Genomic DNA, 21,882 nt, shown 5'->3' with positions numbered 1-21,882 from the left:
CTAGAAATGGCAAAACTGTGGAAACAGTAAAAAGATCAGTGGTGGTCAGGGGTTGGGGTGGAGAGAGATGAACAGGGGGAGCACAAAAGATTTTTAGGGCAGTAAAACTATTCTGTATGATACAATAATGGTGGATACATGCCATTACATAATTATATATTTGTCCAAACCCCTATAATGTACAAGAGTGAACTCTAAACTATGGACTTCAGTTAATAATAATAACAATGTATCAATATTGGCTCATCAATTATAACAAATGTAGAACACCAATGCAAGGTATTAATAATAGGGAAACCGAGGGCGGGGTGGGGAGGAATACAGCAATTCTCTGTACTTTCTGCACAATTTTTCTGTGACCCTAAAACTGCTTTTATGAAAAACAGTCTATTTTTTTTTTAAGAAAAAGAAAGGAGTCACTATCCACTCTCCAGGGAAGCAATGCTATACTTAACGCACACATCAGTTAATGCCATACTTCTACCAAATGAAATCAGATTTTAAAAAGCACTTGGTAAACAAGAGTAAAAGAGGAATCCTGCCCACTCTCCACTTTTCAGTTAAGTCCACCCCAGTCACCTAGAAAGGTTCCTCTGACCAAGAGGAAGAAACAAGACTCCAGAAACTGAACAAATAAAAAAGAAGAGCAGAGCAATCTATAATCTATAATTTATAATTCTATGAGGCAGCAACAAAATTTAAATCTAAAAGAACAGCTCATTTTAGACTGCATTGCATTTATTTACATAATCTCAGCATGCCTGTTTGTTTGCAACCTGAGGAGTTTCTTGGGTGAAATTTGAAACTGGCCCTTGTACACGCATCCTGGGCTAGGAGAGACAGAAGAAAGAGGCAGGCCACTCGAGATTGACAGGTGGCAGTTTTTTTGTTACTGTTGTTGTTACTCCTGAAATTCAGAATCTTAGAATCTATTTAAAGTAGGGGGAAAAAACCATGTCAAGAAAGACCAGGTGGAAAATGGATTTCCAATAAAATGGAATTTGGGGGCAACAAAGGTCTAAAACGCCACAAAAGAGAAATGGCACCACAATTTTACTTGAACGATGGCTAATTACTTGCATTTTTGGCATTGTTAATCACTGAATCTGGGTTTTCCTCTGAATTCCACATAGAACATGCACTGCACAATTTTATCGTAAAATACCTGCTTTTTACACACATTTTAGGATAAGCTAGGGAGGAGGCAGTTTTAATAAGCAAGGAAACTTACATAGGAGGCTTAACACAGGAGGCTGCAAGACGAGTGCACCTCTGCACTCCCTCGCCAAAATGTTAAGAGTTTATACAGAAGCCTTACCTGGGTTCTCTCACATGTATTGTACAGATAGTCTCAACAACACTTTGCTCTCTCAAGGTTGCATCTTTGAAATGGCTCCGGCTATGGGAACCATGAGCGGAACGTATATTCCAAGTCCAGGACAGGAGGTGAGGAGCCTCTAACTGCGTGGTCCCGCCCGCGGGTGAACTGGCGGTCAGATCCTCTTGACGACCTTCTCCAGCAATACCTCCGTCGTCATTCTCTCAGGTATTTTTAACTTCTAAAAATGGTAAGGTTTAGGGAAAGAACCTCTGGCTTTTTATGTTAAATCATCCACGGTACAATCTTTCCCCTGACCTTGAGTTCCGACGAATCTGTAAGACGCATAGTTGTTATTAAGTACAGAGCGTTCGAAGGCTGATGGGAGTGCTAGAGACGCTGTAAACTTCATGTCTTTCAAACTACTTGTTGGAAACTAATGAAAATGCAAACCACAGTTTGCCGTTCTTCCTTTGTTCTTATTGTATTTATAAAACTGTGAAACAGTATCTTCTTTCTCCTACCTCCAAGGAGAGAAATTATTTGGGGGTAAATAATCATAGTTTACCACTTAAAATTGGAAGGATAGATGGTAGAAAATATTTCAGTAAATGATATATTTTTAAATTTTCAAACACCAGAGAACTAAAATAAATTAATATTGCTTTCATTTGGTTTTCCCAGCCTGACTTCTAATTTAGATGCATTCATTTTTTGTTTTTATTAAAATAAAATTCATGCAGGGGTGCCTGAGTGGATCCATTGGTTGGGCATCCCACTCTTGATTTTGGCTCGGGTCATGATCTCACAGTCATGGGACCGAGCCCCACATTGGGCTCTGTGCTGGGCGTGGAGCTTGCTTGGGATTCTCTCTCTCTCTTTCTCTCTCTCTCTCTCTCCCTCTCCCCCCCTCCCATTTTCTCTGTTCACATGCACTCTCTCTCTCTCTCTGTCTTTCCAAAAATAAAATAAAGTAAAATAAAATTTATGTAAAGAGAACAGATCTTGTGCGCAAAGTCTGATGTTGGTAAATGTATGTACACATTTAACAAACACTATGACCAAGATGTAAAATGTTTGCAGTACCACCAAATTTTCCCTTGTGCTCTCTCCAGTCAGTCCCACCCCCATCCACAGGCAACCGTTGTTCTAGTTTCTATCATAGTTCAGTTTTATCTGTTCTTGAATTTGATATGAATGCAGTCATACAGTAGGTTCGCTTTTGTATCTGACTTCTTTTGTTCAACATGTTTTTTGACATTCGGCCATGTTGCATGTATTGGTACTTCTTTCTTTTTTATTGCTAGGAGTATTCTTTAGTATGAATATATCACAATTTGTTTATCCATTCACCTATTGATGGACATTTGGATTGTTTTTAGGTTTGGCTCAATGAATGTTTTTATTTCTGTTTAGTTAATACCTAATTTCTGGTTCATAGGTTAGGGTTTAACTATGTTTAACTTCATAAGAAGCTGCCAAACATTTTTCCCAAAGGGGCTGCTCCATTTTGTGCTCTTACCAGCAACACATGTGAGTTCTGGTTCTCCCACATCCTCACCCACATCTAGTATTGTCCATCTTTTTAATTTTAAATATTTTAATAAGTGTGACTTAACATCACATTGTAATTTTAATTTGCGTTTCCCTGATGAATGATGGTGTTGACCATCTCTTCTTATGTTAATTGATGATTCACCTTTTGTCAGTTGTCTATTTGTATCTTTTGCCCATTTCTTTATTGGGTTTTTAAAAAAATTTTTTTTAATTTTTTAATTTATAGTTCTTTATATTCTGGATATAAATTCATATCTGTGTATTTCAAATATATAAATATGTATATCAGCTCTGTGTATTACAAATATTTTCTCCCAAGCCATGTCTTGTCCATTCATTTTCTTAATAGTGTCACTGATGAGCAAAAGATTTTAAGTCTGATGAAGTCCAAGTTATTAATTTTTTTCTTTATGGTTACATCTTTTGTATGTGTTTTTTCAAATAAGTTATTGCTTATTCCAGGCTCAATATATTCTGATGTTTTTTTCTAGGCACTTTAGAGTTTTAGCTTTTATGTTAGGGTTTGTGATTCATCTTTATTAATTTTTGTATATTATGTGAGGTTGGAGTAGAGGTTTATTTTTCTCCACATATGTATATACTGAATATATACTTCAATTTGGAGAGAACGACATCGTAACAATAATAAGTCTTCCAGTCTATGAACAGTCTATATTTCTCCATTTATTTTAAGTCTTCTTTATTTTCTCTCATCAATGTTTTTCACTTTCCAGTGTAGAGCTTTACATATCTTTTGTTAAATTTATTTGTATTTTATGTTCTTGAATGTTCCTATACATGAATAGTTTTTCAATTTTCTTCTCTTTTTTTAAAATTTTTTTTAATGTTTATTTTTGAGAGACAGAGAGACAGAGCGTGGCTGGGGAAGGGCAGAGAGAGACACAGAATCCGAAGTGGGCTCCAGGCTCTGAGCTGTCAGCAGAGAGCCTGACTTGGGACTTGAACTCATAGACCCCGAGATCATGACCTGAGCCCAAGTCGGATGCCTAACCGACTGAGCCACTCAGGCACCCCCAATTTTATTTTCTATTTGTTTGTTGCTCCTTTATGGAAATAAAATTGAGTTTTATATATGGACTTAATATCCTGCAGCCTTACTAAATATTTCATTATATAAGGAGGTTTTTTCAATGAATCCAAAGTCTAATGTGTTTCTCCCACAATACCAGATGTAAAATTTAAAGTAAGACACATAGTCATGTTTTTTTCTCAAATATCAGCTACCAAATATCAGCCATCAGTCAGGAGCCACATCAGGAAAAAGACTGGAAAAGAAAACCTCTAACTGGCCCTATGAAAAGTAGACATTAATTACATTTTATGGAAGGTAAATCTGAAGTTGGAGAAGCTAAGGATCTGACCCAAAGTCTCAGAGCTGTTGAGTGATGGAAATGGTATCGAGTGATTGAAATAGACATACGCTCCAAGTCTGTCTGACTCTAGAACTTGTGCCTAAGCCACTAGTCTCTAGGACTTCTTTTATTTTGCTAAAAATGCCAAGATGGGCACCATCCCCCATGCCAGCTCCTGCGACCAGGGCACCAACAGGAAAATATGAGTTACCCTATCCATCCTCCTATTCTCTTTTGCCAACTTCTTGGTGTCTCCCCTATGTTGAGAATTCCACCTGATAAGGTCCCTCTGGCTGCTGGTTGTGTTGTTTGAGAAATGAAGTAGTCTTTTTCAGTGATCCATAAAGATGTGCCTGGAGATAATAAGAAAAAGAGGCAGCCATTACATTAAATAAATAGATGTCCTGACCATCAAGGAAGTTTAATTCAGTACTCAAGACAGGGAAGTCAAATGTGAATGTAAGAAAACAACCTGAAGAATGAATGCAAGTGTTTGTGGCATAACCAATAAATGGTGTTATTCCAAACTCTACACAAAGACTTTACATATATTGGAGAAAGAAGAGAGGAAGAGATTTAGTCACTTTTGCTGAGACCAAGACATCTTGGAACAATTGTTTAAACACTTGAATCTCAGATCCTATGATAGCTCACCCGAATTAAATCTATGCCACGGAAAGGATTCATTCTCTCATAGGTCACCTGTGGCTCCAGTTTCCCTGGATGCATTCATGTATTCATTTTAGCCCTTTCATTAAATATATCTACTAAACCAAGAATAACAAAATTATACAACTGTGGCATTGTACAGATAAAATTTGTGGGTGGTATTTTTAAACTATCCATCAGAATCTGACTGCCTTATTTATTGAAAGGAAAATTACATTGCTTCCAGGGAGTTTGGGAACTATCATCTTCATTCTTAATCCTCTCAAATGAAGGAAATTACAATATAAAATTGAGCTCACTATGCATATAAACAAGTAAAATGATGGCCTCAGTCCTCCCACGTGTGCTGAGGCAAAAAGAAGCATTGAGATTATCTTATCTGGGCCTTAGGCTATAGCTTGTCCAAAGTATAACTTCCAGAAGGGATCCACTTTATAATTATGACCAAAATGAACAGAACTGAGATTTGTGATTGCCTGGCCCACTCACAATGTAGCAGACTTTGGCATGATTCCTGGCTTATATTCTTATTTTATATATTAGGAAATAATATTTTTTATTTCTCACCAGTTAGATAAGTGGTCAGTTTAATATAACACATATGTTGATCTTGTATCAAAATAAGTCTGACCTTTAAAAGCCAACTTGCATTTGGTACAACTCTTTTAGCAAGCAATTTGGCAACACATTTTAGAGCCATAAAAATATTCATAGGCGGTGACCGTGTAATCTCACACTTGGCAATTTCTCCCTAAAGGAATAATCTCTCCACAAAAAAAAGAAGTTATAATCATACAAAAAGGTATTGTAATATTACTCATGGTAGCAAAAATTAGAAAGAGTGTTCATTTACAATACCAGAAATAGTTAAGAAATTATGAGAATATCATATACTCATTAAAAGGGAAATATTTGTTGCAGTATTAATAGAAAAAATGCAAATGCTTATCTGTCCTACAATTATAGTACTTATTATTTTTGTAAAACAGATAAAAGACACAGAAAAACTGATAGTGATTTATTTGAATAAGCAGTAAGTTTATGAGTGTTCCTTCCTTTTTAAGTTAAGATTTGGTTGTGTAAATTGTAATTTTATGTATTTATTTTTTGCCCATAATCCAAACTTCATTGAAAAACTGACACCAAAATAGGTCACTGTTGTATACTTTAAAAAATTAAACATAATTTAATTATCTTGGTAGAGTGACTTGAATTACTGAACTGATAAGGCGTTCTGCAATATAACACAAATTCAAGAGGTTATGTGGATCATTAGTGTTGCTTTCTTCTAGATGAGCACCCTTCTGTGAGTCTGGCCTTCCCTCCTGTTGGCTGGTCCAACACTGTTGAACAGCCTACACAAAGAACCATCTGAGCATGGCTGAAAACTGTGATAATCTTGTAATAACCTAGACATTTTACATCCATAAAATAGGAGTTTGGGCTTTGAACTAACCGTTTCTTTTTATGTTTTTTCTTTTCTTCTTCCAAGGACAGTGTAGTAAATCTCTAGCCAAAGCCATGTTGATCCTTTCGCATTCCCAGCCAGTCCCAATCTTTAAGGCTAAAGTTGTAATTTTAAAACAAACTTAGTAAGGTGCACCTGGGTGGCTCAGTCGGTTAAGTGTCCATCTTTGGCTCAGGTCATGATCTTGTGGTTCATGAGTTCGAGCCCTGCAGCAGGCTTTTTGCCGACATCTCAGAACCTGGAGCCTGCTTCAGATTCTGTGTGTGTGTCTCTCTCTCTCTCTCTCTCTCTCTCTCTCTCTCTCTCCCCCCCTCCCCCTTGAAAATAAATATTTTTAAAAATTAAAATAATGGAATTCCCTTAGAATGTTTCTCTGCTTCCAACAGAGCCACATTTAAACTACTCAAAATTCCATCTGGAATTCAAGACCTCACAGGTAAGGATTCGTCATTGTAGCCTCAATAGTTCATGTCAAGAACATTCAGGAGTCCAAAACATACATTCTATTTATTTAATTTTTTTTAATTTTTTTTTATTAATGTTTATTTATTTTTGAGACAGAGAGAGACAGGGCATGAATGGGGGAGGGTCAGAGAGAGAGGGAGACACAGAATCCAAAACAGGCTCCAGGCTCTGAGCTGTCAGCATGGAGCCCGATGCGGGCTCGAACTCACAGACTGTGAGATCATGACCTGAGCCGAAGTCGGACGCTCAACTGACTGAGCCACCCAGGCACCCCCATACATTCTATTTAAAACCTGAGACATAAGATGGAATGATTCTCCAAAGGATGCTTGGTTTAAAATTTCAAATCTCTATCTTCCCCATTATTAGCAAATTAATTTGTATCCAACATATTACATATTTCCAACATAGGAGGAGAAACATAAAGAAGCCTTGACAGGACAGTTTTTCCCTGACAATTACTGAGAAAGGACATGGTTACTTGACATAATTATTGAAATTAGGCATGTGTGGGTGGAAACATACACTTAATACTGTTTTATATGATAATTTCATATTTCCACCTGAAGTAGTTTTTTAGTCTATTTTTTATGTATAGGTACAGGTTTACTAAAGCATTTCCTTTAAAATTTCTCTTGAGAATATTTGGAGTTGGCCCACCACTGTGTCTCTTCAAGATGAGACTTTCCATCACTTCCTGTCAAGCTTGTCTTAATACTGTTAAATATTTTATTTTTCCTCAGGTAAGTGTTAACCTAGTAATGTAATATGATTATGGAGCTTTAAAACAAATTTCCATGTGGAATGTTTCATGTATAGGAAATATTAGTTATATAATAATCTTTTTTAATGTTTATTTTGACAGTGTACATACATGAGTGGGGGAGGGGCAGAGGGAAAGAGAGAATCCCAAGCAGACTCCACACCAGCACAGAGCCCAACTCAGGGTCCAGTCTTATGAACCATGACATCATGACATGAGCTGAAATCAGGAGTTGGACACTTAACTGACTGAGCCACTCAGGCGCCCCTAGATATATAATCATCTTTATCCACATCTGAGTCTTCAACAAGAACAAATGATCTCCTGATTCACCATTCTTTGAGAAAAAGTAAATGCCTGAATAGAAAACATAGCCCCCAAGAGGGTAGTCAAATCTGAATTAGATTGGCTAGGGATCAAAAGATAAAGGCAGGAATTGTGGCTGTAAATTAAAAATTTTTACATTTATGAGGAAAAACATAATTTTTTATCTTTTACATTTACTGAGAGATATACCAAAAGCATCGAATCAAAAGTTAGAAATCATTTTTGAATGTATCAGTGATAATTCATGTATGAGGTCTTCTGGATTTGAAAAATATTTATAGTAGGCCTGGCATTTATCTGAAGGGATTGGTGTAGTTTGAATCATTCTTGCAGCACCATAGGAATCACATTCTACTTCCGATGCCAAAGAACTCCTTCACTCTTAGGAGACGAGCAAGTACATTAATAAACTCATGATCACACAAATAAGAAAGCCGATGCTGGGAATAGCCCTTGGATACATTTCCCATTTCCTTTTATGACTCTCTAAAATTATTATTGCTTAATGACTGGCTTATTCTTTTTAAGTTTTTACTTAAATTCCAGTTAGTTAATATACAGTGTAATATTAGTTTTAAGTATAAAAACTAAATCTAGTGATTCAACACTTCCAAATATCACCGGGTGCTCACCAAGACAAGCACTCCTTAATCCCCATCACCTATTTCACTCATCCCTCACCCATCTCCTCTCTGGTGATCATCAGTTTGTTCTCTACAGTTAAGAGTCTCTTTCTTGGTCTGCCTCTCTCTCTCTTTTTTTTCTTACGATCATTTGTTTTGTTTCTTAAATTCCACCCATGAGTGAAATCATATGGTATTTGTCTTTCTTTGGCTGACTTATTTTTGCTTAACATAATATTCTTTAGCTCCATCCATGTTGTTGCAAATGGCAAGATTTCATTCTTTTTTATGGCTGGATAATATTCCATGGTGTGTGTGTGTGTGTGTGTGTGTGTGTGTGTGTGTGTGTGTGTGTAGGAATATATATATATAAGGAATATATATATATATATATATATATATATATATATATATATATCACCTTTATCCATTCATCAGTTGATGGACTTTTGAGCTGTTTCCATAATTTGGCTATTATAAATAATGCTACAAACACTAGGGTGCATCTATCCTTTTGAATTAGTATTTTGTGTTCTTTGGGTGTGCATGTGTTGGATCATAAGATAGTTCTATTTTTAACTTTTTGAGGAACTTCCATACTATTTTCCAGAATGGCTGCCCCAGTTCACATTCCTTCCAACAGTTTAAGAGGGTTCCCCTTTCTCTGCATCCTCGCCAACAGCTGTTGTTTCTTGTGTTTTTTATTTTAGCCATCCTGACAGGTTTGAGGTGCTATCTCATTGTAGTTTTGATTTGTATTCCCCTGATGATGAGTGATGTTGAGCATCTTTTCATGTGGATGACTGGCTTATTTTTATTTAAAGTTAATTATTGCAGAGGGAACTACTCCAAAGTACTCTTATCAGATTGCTAAGTCACATGACCAAACGTACATCTTGTTAATAAAGAGATAGTTACTGGCACAGAGCAAGCACTCAGTATATCTTTGTCAAGTGAAGAAATGAATGACTATCAAGTTAAAAGTAAAAACAAACAGATGAAAACATCCTGCAGTATGTGTGCATGCATTTGTGTGTGTGTGTGTGTGTGTGTGTGTGAATAGAGACTCAAAAACCTACCCACAGACAAATAGTTTCCAAAAACCCAACAACAGAAAAGTCCTCTGTGAAGCTGATGGTTATGTGAAGTACCTTTCCCCCATACAAGTCATGCCCAAATATAGCATCATCCCAAAGTAAAACCCCACGTCATCATTTGGAAAATTCTGAGGAATACTAAAGGAGAATGGAAATGCATTGCTTCTACCCTCAGAGGAAATGAGGCCACTGGGAAGGGGAAGCCATGCACCCATGTGAGAAGCCCTGTGACCCTATACAACCTCCCAGCTGCCTAGGGAACAAAGCCAACGTGTGGATCTCAACCTCAAATGCCACGATGAGAGAGAGAATCTAGTGTGTGGCATTTGAGCCCCATAGCCAGAGACACACCCTGTTTTCTACCACAGCTGTCCATGCTGTTCTTGGATGGGTACAAGGAGGAGGCCAACTGAGAGCAAAGTCAGAGGGCACAGGAGTGAATTTGGTGCTTAGACTCACTTACTATTTAAACAAATTGATCTTTGCTAGAATTATTTTTAAACCAGAACTTCATTTGATGGCTCTGTTCCTTTGTTTTTTCCAGCATGACACAGTGCTTGGAGCAATTCACAGTTACTGACTCTGTACTTAACATTCACCTAAAAGTCACTGATAAAATCGAGAAACAAATCAAGAGAGAACACCAAGCTCACCAAAACCCAGTAATATGCCTTTTACTTAATCTACTGTAAACAGTCTACTTACTCTAAAATGAATAGAGGAAATTTTTCATTATCTTAGAAGTCTATTTCACATGCTTTTTAATGTTTCTAAACACCCAGCTAGTCACATTCCTGAGAAGGGTGACATTTCTGGGGCACAGAAAGAATGGTATTCATAGATATTTCCCCAATCACATTACTGCCTCCTGCCAAGAATGTCCAGTTGATTGCTCAAGGGAATGTATCTCACCTGAAATCCCTTGGATTGCATACATTTGTTTTATGCTGACTGTACTGGGTCAAATTCTGCTGGGCATTTAGTCCAGCAACTCTTAACCAAATTCTGTTCTTCTAGTCTAACATCAGGCTGCACTGAAGTAAGGAAACCTGGGTACCAATAATGGCTCTGACCTTGGATAAAACACTTATCCTTCTGGAGGTGCTGGCTTCCTTCTCTGTGAATTAAGAGTGTTGTACCAGATGACTTCTAGGATGTCTTTTGACTCAAAGATAATATGTGTTATGATTGGCAGTGAATTGCAAATTACAGTTAATTTTTCATCCCCTGAAAGGAATCAATCACAGCGTTTTATAAGGAATAATGGAAAGCCACCTCTAACATCTTTTGTTACCAAAATAGGGAAAATGAGGCCCATAGAAAAAAGGTATCCCAGTTAGTGGTGGAACAGACTGAGACCAAAATCTCTTGACATGTTGTCATGTACTTCTATAACAGGCTGTCAAACACTTGTCTACTGAAAATGGAAGTCTGGCATGAGCTAAGGAGTGGAGGAGTCAAATGCCCCTCCTCTCTATTCTTACTGCTCTTTGCTAATTTTTCTTCTACCACTTACTACACCGCATTATAATTAGTTGAGTGCAGGTTTGAACAACATACACACACAGACAAGCATGCTCACCCACAAAGACACTTATGCACACTTAGATTGTGAACTCTTTGAGGACTTTGTCCACTCCAAAGGGTTTTACACATGGTAGACACCCCATAAACATTTGCTGGATGTCATCCATGAAATGCTTCTAGGAGAATGTATGAGAAGCTGGGGGTACCAACAGTTTACTCCTCCTCTACTCCATGGTCTACTCCCCTTCTAGATTTTGCTCCAATAGCCCATAAACACAACCCGCAGATACCTACATAGAGATAACAGTGACAACCCTTATTACTGGAGGCGCAGTAAGTTTCAGCCTACAAGATGCCCTGGTGAAGATGGATTCGCAAATATGGTTTGGACTCAGACCAAAATAAGGCTTCACGCTTCCCCCCCCCCCCCCCTTCTAGCCTTGGGAACTATTGGGATGAAGAGCTAGATGGACAAAGAGACTGAAAACAGAGGACTGCAAACAGCCTTGACAACCACCCAGGCGCCCACAGAGCAGACAAGTCAGCCTGTCCCCCTCCTAGCCTGGTCACACGAGACCAGACATCAGGGAAGGCATCTAACTCTGACCAATCCATGAGGCGGGCAGTGCAGGAGGTGGGGGGCAGACTCAAGTTTGTGAGTCTGTTGACTGCAACTAGGATCCAGTTGACACCTGACTTTCACATTAGCAACTCCTCTTTGAAAAAGAGGCTTGAGGGGCGCCTGGGTGGCGCAGTCGATTAAGCGTCCGACTTCAGCCAGGTCACGATCTCGCGGTCCGTGAGTTCGAGCCTCGCGTCAGGCTCTGGGCTGATGGCTCAGAGCCTGGAGCCTGTTTCCGATTCTGTGTCTCCCTCTCTCTCTGCCCCTCCCCCGTTCATGCTCTGCCTCTCTCTGTCCCAAAGATAAATAAACGTTGAAAAAAAAATTTTTTTAAAAAAAAGAAAAAGAGGCTTGAAGAAGGGGAGGAAAAAAACAAAACAGGAGAAAGAATGCCAAAAGAGCTTCTGGTGATACCTCCTTGCATAGAAATATCAAGATAGAAAAACAAAATTTCTCCCCTTGAGAATGAAACAATTATTTAAATTGTGAAGAATTTAAATCAAAAATATAAAATAAAATCATTTTTAACAGAATACTATATTTTTAATGTTTATTTTTGAGAGAGAGAGAGCACAAGCAGGGGAAGGGCAGAGAGAGAGGGAGACACAGAATCTGAAGGAGGCTCCAGGCTCTGAACTGTCACCACAGAGTCCAATGCAAGGCCCAACTCCTGGACCACAAGATCATGACCTGAGTCAAAGTCTGATGCTTAACTGACTGAGCCAACCAGGCGCCCCCAGAATACTATTTAAATGGTTGTATTGGTTTTATAAAATAAAACTTATTGAGAATATTTGGGTGATTTATGAGCCCATGGTGAATTTTTAATGTTTAAATATGTTTCCTTTATAGAAGTAACGCGATTATGGCAGAAAATTTGGAAAATATAAAAACACAGCAAGAGGGAAAAAGTTAATTGCTCATAGTCTCAGCCATCTGGAGGCAACAATTAATAACAAATGCATTTCCTTCTGCATACTTTTTAGAGTTTTGATCATATGATGTAAATGTAAATGTAAATTTTAGTTTAAAAAATAACATCTTTTCTAATGATAAAAGTAATATGCATTCATTGTAAAAAAATTTCATGACAAATACAGAAAAAAAAATCACTCTAAAATCCATAATTGGTATGTTGTTACTTTATGCCAAAAGGAAAATGAAACATGAAGTGCCAACATTTTGCTTTACAAAGCTTTTACAAAAGTCCCTGGTTTTGAATCTGCATAGAAATCATAGTAGAAAGTTATACTTCTAAGGTAAGTTTCTATAGTTATAATTTTAAGGTAAATTCACATACTTCTAAGGTAAATGCTGAGCTAAATTTGCTTTCTCACTGGAAATTATTCGGAAAATTCTTTAGACACATCACTTCTTCAGATCTCTTAAATTCATTGTCTGTACAGTGTACACAGAAGAAGGTAAAGAATATATCCAACTCAATGCCAATGTCCTAGGGGTCTCTCCAGGCTGTATTCAGTTAAGATTATAGCTCAGAGATGGGAGGGTTTTAGTACTAAAATTTAGACACACAACTTTACTTCAATCATAGCTAAGCTTTTAGCAAATAATATCAGTTAGACATCAGGAAGAAGCTCTAATGCAGTGGTCTCAACCTCAGCTGTGCATTATATAACCACCTGGGGAGATTTTAAAATCCCAGATAGGTAGGCTCAGGCCAGTGAAATCAGAATCTCTGGGATCTGGCATCAGCATTTTAAAATGCAGGTGATTCCAATGTATAATCAAGGTTGAGACTCCTGCTCTAGGGAGAAAACATTGCCCCCAGTAATGTTTAGAGTGCATAGAATGTCTTTTACCTAGATGACCATACCCTTGTCCCACAATGTAGATTAGAGCTAACTAGAGGCAGGGCATATTTTTTGTTTTCTGATTATATATTTTTTTAAAATTTTCAGTATAAATATATTTTAAACATAGTCTGATCCTTCTATTGTAACGTTCCAAGAATTTTTTTTAAATTTATAAAACTAAGTTAATTCACCAAATATTTAATTCACCAAAATTTTGGGTTATATTTGCTCTCTACTTCCCATCGTGCATAGATTAAAACTGCATATAAATTAAAAGTTTCACAGTAAGTACAGCTATAAAAAGTGCAGGAGAACATTTGGAGAATAAATATGCGATTTGAGGACAGTAGTAAGGCCAGAAATTATAAGTGTGAATATGAACTGATTTAACTATACAGCAACGTGAAATCTCTCTATGCAAAACACCACAATGCTAAACAGTATGTGAAAAGCAAAGGAAGAATATTTGCAATGTGTATGGCAGATATACAGTTAATATCCTTAATATTTAAATATTCTTACAAATTAAAAAGGTAAAGACCAACCCAAAAGAAAAAAATGTGAAAAGTCAAAAAATAAGCTATTCACAAAAAAATAATCAACCAAAATATATGGGCAAATAGACGTTCAGTCACAGCAAGAAAAACATTAATTCAAATTGAGATAATAAATGGCCTCTTATGAGACTGTAAGGAGGTCTTGATTCTCTCTTAGTGGGGAAATAACTCCAAAATATCCTTTTTCCAGATTCACCAGTTTTCTTAACATTTTGCCACATTTGCATTATCAATCTCTTGCTCTTTCCAAATACATATTGAAGAATAGGTTGCATACATCATCCTACATCATTCCTCTTTACTCCCCAATTTTACATGTGCATCTCTATTTTAATCTTTGATTATCCTTTGTAAGACTTTGTTTTCTGCCATCAAGCAAAAAGCTAATAATTTAGCTCATTCTTGTTTCAGTATAAGTATATATCAGAGCCATAAAACTATTCTCCAAAGGAATTTCCTTGGTCATGATATCACCTATTAAATGATCATATGTGACACCTGGCAAATTGACAGACATGGTCACTTGCTTCTGAGAGTTTGGCCTCTGAAACATGACCACAATCAATAAATTTGTAGTCATACATGAAGAACTCTGAATTCCAAGAGAGTACAAGACGGCCAGTTTATCAAGGAGCTGACTGCCATGCATGCACATACGCACTAGATGCACATGTATATTCAAAGAAGCCAAGAAGCTGGGACACACCCATTGAGCTATGCTTTGAAAGTTAAAACCCCAGGTGTCCAATTTTACAAATGTGCAAATTGCTAAAGTGAAATAAGATTCTGCTAAGGGTAAAAGGATATCAGGATTGGCAGGAGTGTGTGAGGAGGTGGAGGAAGGAGTCCTGAGGATGGAGAATTCAATGAATGTTGAGTTTGTAAGTATTTTCCTGGGCCAAGGAAACACTCCATTTGTCCAGAAGAAAGAGAATCAGCTGCTGTGCTTGGGCATTGGCTATAGATATAGTGTGTTGGAACATATGGCATAGATCATGTTTAAACAAATACCAAAAATGCCTGCCTAAAGTGGTCGTATTCTAATAATACATATGCACCATTGAATTCTATCTAAAGATGCACCTTGGGGCGCCTGGATGGTTCAGTTGGTTAAGCATCTGACTCTTGATTTCGGCTCAGGTCATGATCTAATGGTTCATGAGTTTGAGCCCCGAGTCTGGCTCTGCGCTGACAGCATAGAGCTTTCCAGGGATTTTCTCTCTCCCTCCTTCTCTTCCGCTCCCCTGCTCACGTGCTCTCTCTCTCTCAAAGTAAATAAACTTTAAAAAAATGCACCTTAATTGCATTAATATCATAATCAATTTTCAGTTTTTCAGTTTTCACTGCTAATTAAATGTTAGCCTTCCCTAACAAGCTAAGGAACCTGCTTTAACCATTTACATTCATTGAAGTTCTGTTGTTTCTTCCAGTATGAGTTGAATATGTGAAAAATGATTATGATCATAAACTCTGCCAACCCAAACAAAAATAGTTTCATTCCAAATTTCTACCTAGGGGATAGGGTTTTCATTTCCTACCTTCATTCTAATCTTTGATCTACTATCCCGCATTGTTGTTTGTTTTTCATACTTTGAAACAATTTCAACCTCATAAAGTTACAAGTGAACTCCAAAATATCCTTTACCCAGATTCACCCATTGTTAACATTTTGCCACATTTGCGCTGTCAACCTCTTGCTCTTTCCAAATATGTATTGAAGCATAGGTTGCATTATCGTGATACATCATGACCCTTTACTCCTCAGTATTACATGCACAATTCTTAAAAACACGAATATTGACTTTATTCCCTTACATAACTTCAGTACAGTTATTAAATTCAAAATACTTAACATGGATATAATACTTTTACATAATCAATCACCCTTATCCCAATTTTGCCAGTTATGTCCTTTATACTTTTTTTCTCTTCAAAGAGTCCAGGATCCAGTCCAGGATAACACATTTTATTTAGTTGTTATTTAGTCTTTAGTCTCCATTAATCTGGAGCAATTTGTCAGTCTTTCTTTATCGTAATGACAGAAGTACTTTCAAAAAATACAGGTCAGTTTTTTTCAAGTGTTCCTCAGTGTGGGCTAGTCTTTCTCATAAGATTCAGTCTATTGCATCCCCAGCCAGAATACTGTGTAACTGATACTGTGTCCTTCTCAGGAAATCATATATCAAGGCAGGTTATGTCTGTTGTCCCCTTACTAGTGATGTTAATTTTCTTTTCCCAATGGTGTGTTCTACTTATCCACTGTATAGTTATTATTTTTTCCCATTGCAATAATGAGCAGTCCGTGGGGAGACATTTGGAAAATCATGCAAATATCCTGATCCTCCTCAAAGGAGGTGATTACAAAATGGTGATTTTCCAACTCCTGATTTATCAATCAATTTTCTGATATAAGGAACAGCTCTTCTCTATCTATCTATCTATCTATCTATATTCTTACCTACCTACCTACCTACCTACCTACCTACCTACCTACCTGTCTGCTATATACTATCCATGGATTGACTCATGGATCTCTATTTTACTAAGTGGGTTATAATTCATTACTGTCTTTACTTATTTTTGTGTTCAAATTGTCTCAGATTTAGCCAGGAGAAGTAGCTTCAAAGTGGTTTCAAGGGGGTTTTTCACATTACCCCATCACTTTTTTTTTTTAGCACTTTTTTATATTCTGACTCAAGATGCTTCTGTTTCAACTCTTACCTTCCCTACCACAGTCTTGAAATCAGGTGTTTCTACAAGGAATGTTCCTTTTAATGGGGAATGGTATTTAGTAGGCAAGATTTGGGTACTAAGTGTGCTGATTACTATTAGAATATAATTGCTTATAGCTGGTTCAAAAGGCAAAGAGCTAAAAGAGGCAAACATATGTAGATGGATGCATGGATGGATGGATAGATAGATGAAATAATCAGTTCATACCTTCAATTCCAAATTTCAATCCACCCGACCAAGTTTTTCCTTGCCTTTCTTTCCCCCATATTTGCATCTTCCTGCACAGTATAAATCTTGTTTTCCAAGAATATCAACCCATTCACTCATCATTTATTCCTACAATGCATAGAAAATCATTTTAGAATTGTTATGCTTATACCAGAAAAAAGAAAGGCTTCAAGATTTGTTTGTGGGTCTTTTTCCCCCCGGACCAAGATTATGTAGTAAAAGGACTATATTCGAAAGTCACTTGGGAAAAACTTCCATTTTTAGTAAGACGGAATATATACTTTTCTTTATTCCTTCTGTTCATTACAAATAATAATGTGAACTTTATACTTAAACAGAAGACTCTGAAACATGGAGAGAAGGCAGACTAGCCAGGCACTTAAGACCCAAGGGACAACATGGTGATGAGTTAGTTCCCTGGCTTTTCCTTTTGGCTTCTGTATGCCACACTTGGAGCTGATGATGCTGGCGATCCAGAAATGCCAACAAGCATAGACAAAAACAACAAAAGGCTGCTTTCTCTAGCCAAAGAGTTAGGAAAGCGCAGCTTAGCAAGACAGGAAACTTTTGGACAATAACCAGTCTACTCCAGTCAGATACTGAAGACATAACTGGGGCCCCATCTTCACTGAAGCAAAAGCCAGGTGAGGAGCTTAGACTTTGATCCTTGCCACTCTGTAATGAAGCATCCTAGCCTCTCCCCACTACATGTTAGCCTACAATTATCTTAAAATTAAAATTTTAATTTAAAACAAAAATGAAAAACATATTTGAACTATTTCTCCCCCCCTTCAATGTAGACAGATTACGAATTGGAAATACAGTTTGAATATTTTGTTTTTGTTTGCATTTAATTTATGTTTTTATTTTCCCATACTTGTGGTTTCAATTGTAATTTTTGAATATATGGAACATTAATAAGCTTCCAAAAGGAAAGCATTTTCGAAAAGTATACTCACAAAAGTGTACTCTCTCCCCTATTCTTTCCACACTAAACCACCTCCTCCTCACCCCCCAATTCTCCACGCACATCCTTAGTAGGCAATCTGTTTCAATGCTTTTTGTTACCTGTGTTCCTTTGAAAGAATAAGCAAATATATGTGTGTATGTTTTATTACCTCCCTTTTTTTCTAAGTAGTGTCTACCTCCAGAAAAACACAAGTTTGTTGGTATTTTTATTGGGATATTAAATTTATAAATTAACTTGGAGATAACTTATATCTTGATGGTGTTGAAACATCCTAATCAGGAATAAGGAATGCCTTTTTGCTCAAATTTATTTTTATATCTTCCAGGTTTGATTTTTCCTTAAGTAAATTTTATTTTTTTTTTCAACGTTTATTTATTTTTGGGACAGAGAGAGACAGAGCATGAACGGGGGAGGGGCAGAGAGAGAGGGAGACACAGAATCGGAAACAGGCTCCAGGCTCTGAGCCATCAGCCCAGAGCCCGACGCGGGGCTCGAACTCACGGACCGCGAGATCGTGACCTGGCTGAAGTCGGACGCTTAACCGACTGCGCCACCCAGGTTCCCCAACCTTAAGTAAATTTTAAAGACTTTACATTTTATTTATTCCTAAATATTTTAGATTTTTCTTGGCTATTGTAAACAAGGTTTTCTTTTCCAAGGTTATTATTTGTATATACAAAAGTTTTTAATTTTGGTGTGTTGATTTTATATGCTGCCACCTTGCTGATTTTTGAGTTTTTATCACTAATTCTTTAGGTTTTCAGGCATTGCTATAACATCATCTGCAAGTAGAGATAATTTTACTTCCTTTTTTGTTGTTGTTGTTCCAATTTTGTTTTCTCTTATCTAATTGAGTTGGTTAATACCTCTAGTACTATGTTAAATAATAGTGGAGACAGTAGGTATTCTTGCCTTGTTCCTGTCCTTGGTGGTATGTCTTTGTGTTTTCACATTAGGTAAAATGTTGCCTTTGTGTTTGTGTGTGTGTCTGTGCGTGTGTCTGTGTGTGTGTGTGTACATATGGGCACATACACACATATATGTGAGGGTATATACATTAATATATGTGTAGATATGTTAACCTTAATCATATCAAAATATATGACATTTACCAATCAACAATCTATGATATATGAACATTATATGTAAAGGAAGTATTCACCCATTTTTTTTTTGAAAGTCTTTATTAGGAATAGTGTTGAATTTTTTCAAAGGCTTTTTCGGAACTATTAATATAGAACTTTATGTTAATAGACTTCCTAATATTGAACCAACCCTGCATTTCTTTATAAACCCTTCTTAGTCATGATGTTTCCTTAATGTGGTGTTGAAGTCAGTTCACTAAAATTTGATTTTGGATTTTTTGCATTACTATTCATAAATGATATGATCTGAAATATTCTCCTTTTTAAACTATCTATCATAGTTAGACATTAGTGATATCATCTGGGCCTAGTGACTTTTGTGGGATAGTTCCCTGATAACTTCTTTTAATTCTAGTGTAATTGCTCTGCTTATGCTTTCCATCAATACTTGGGTCCATTTTGGTAAATTGTATTTTCCTATGAAATGATGCATTTCATCTAGGTTTTCTAGTTTATTTACATACTGGTATGCAAAGTAGTCTTTTCTTATTTTTAAAATTTTCTGTGTATCAATAGTTACTTCTCTCTTTTTATGTTATGTTTTTGTGCTTTATTTCTTTAAAATTAAATTTCTTAGTGATTCGTCTCTTTTGTTGATTTTTTTCAAAAGAGCATAATCATTTGATTTCCTGTTTTTCTATTTTCTGCCTCATTAATGTCTATTTCTACCTTCATTATTTGCTTCCTTAAGCTTCTTTTGTATCCTTTTGTTTTCTAATTATTTTGGAAATTTAATTTGCTTACTTTATTCACTTCTATTTTTATTGACGTGTGTATTTGCCACTTATGAGTATTCTGCTCGTTGCTTTTTTAAGTACTTGATTTCTATATATAGAATTTTAAATTATCACTATTTTTCAGAAATTCTGAAATTTCTGCTCATATTTTAGCTTTCATCAAGAGTTTGTTGTTGTTGTTGTTGTTTTAATATCTAAGTGGGAAATTCTACTTGCTGGATCGAAGATGATGGCCATACATTTCTTACACACTCTATTGACAGTTGGGTTCTATTTACCTTCCCCTTTGATTATGGATTGGTCTGTATACCTACTTACATCAACAGAATATGTTATTGTGGGTATATCTTGTAGGAGGACTGTCAGTTTCTGATTTGGTTGCTTGAATCCCTGAACCACCATATAGGATTTCTGACAACTCAGCTACAGAGACCAAGTACAGAGTCCCTGAAACTGACTACAGCTTCAAGTACAGAGTCCCCAAGCCATCTCAGCTGATACCATAGCATCAAAAATGAACAACCTAGGGGCGCCTGGGTGGCTCAGTCGGTTGGGCGTCCGACTTCGGCTCAGGTCATGATCTCACGGTCCGTGAGTTCGAGCCCCGCGTCGGGCTCTGTGCTGACAGCTCAGAGCCTGGAGCCCGTTTCAGATTCTGTGTCTCCCTCTCTCTCTGCCCCTCCCCTGTTCATGCTCTGTCTCTCTCTGTCTCAAAAATAAATAAACGTTAAAAAAAAATTTAAAAAAAAAATAATAAAAAAATAAAAAAAAAAAATGAACAACCTAGGGGCACCTGCGTGGCTCAGTCAGTTAAGTGTCTGACTTCAACTCAGGTCATGATCTCATGGTTCATGAGCTCAAGCCCCTAGTTGGGCTCTGTGCTGACAGCTCAGATCCTGGAGCCTGCTTTGGTTTCTGTGTCTCCCTCTCTCTCTCCCTCCCTCCCAAACCTGGGCTCTGTCTCTCTCTCTTTAAAATAAATAAACATTAAAAAAAAGTGAAAAAGAGGCAGACTATTATTTTAAAATAAAAGAAGAAAAGAAATTAACAACTCAGCTAAGCTCTTTCCAAGTTCCTCCCTAACAAAATCATGTGCAAAATATGTTTTAAAACACTAAGTTTAAACCTCTTAGGAAAAGGGGGAAATAGTTTTATATCTTCCATAGACTTAAAGTTAAGTATAGAAAATTCCTGGCTTGCATTTTGTTTCCCCTGAGTTTCCTCAAAAAGCAGCTCTGCTGTATATTGTTTAGTATGTTGTTCTTTAGAAGTCTGATGCTACCTAATTTTTCTAACCTTACAACTAAGTTGACCTTTTTGCTTGGAAACCCTGAGGATATTTTGCTTTGTTTTTAGAAACAAATAGTTTTAATCTTTCTCTGTTTGGTGTTTTGCTTGCCCCTCCCCCCTTTTTTTTAAATTCACTTGGCTTTTAGGAAGGCATGCATTTGTTCTTGTTTTAAAGGGTCTTTTATAGTGGGGTCTTTAATTCTCTTCTTTCCTACTTAACATTTTACTATCTTGTCTGTAATTTTATTTATTTTTTTATTTTAGAGAGCATGCGAGTGGGGGAGAGGGGTGCAGAGAGAGAGAGAGAGAGAGAGAGAGAGAGAGAGAGAGAACCTTAAGCAGGCTCCATGCTCAGCACAGAGCCTGACATGGGACTGAATCTCACAACCCTGGGATCATGACCTGAACTGAAATCAAGAGTTGGACACTGAACCTACTGAGCCACCCAGGCACCCCTGGTCTATAATTTTTAAATGGTATTCTTTGACTCCAATATTTTACTTATATAGCAGACAATTAATCTTCTACTCTCCTATTTCTCTATTTCCTCTCCTCTCATTTTTTAGTTGCATTCTTTCTACTCTGTCAGTTTGTACACT

The 21,882-nt window shown here is 36.9% G+C and overlaps 1 pseudogene; it reads right to left on the bottom strand.

Moving 5' to 3' along the window:
• Window positions 1-6,189: 6,189 nt before the first annotated feature.
• On the bottom strand, window positions 6,190-6,440 carry LOC124520748 (40S ribosomal protein S27-like; annotated as a pseudogene).
• Between the last annotated feature and the right edge of the window lie 15,442 nt (window positions 6,441-21,882).

Source organism: Lynx rufus, unplaced genomic scaffold, assembly GCF_022079265.1.
Source record: "Lynx rufus isolate CCGP_SWC_20201006 ecotype Redwood Valley unplaced genomic scaffold, mLynRuf1.p SCAF_3, whole genome shotgun sequence".
Taxonomy (NCBI): Eukaryota; Metazoa; Chordata; class Mammalia; order Carnivora; family Felidae; genus Lynx; species Lynx rufus.
This window is presented reverse-complemented; position numbering and strand designations above follow the sequence as displayed.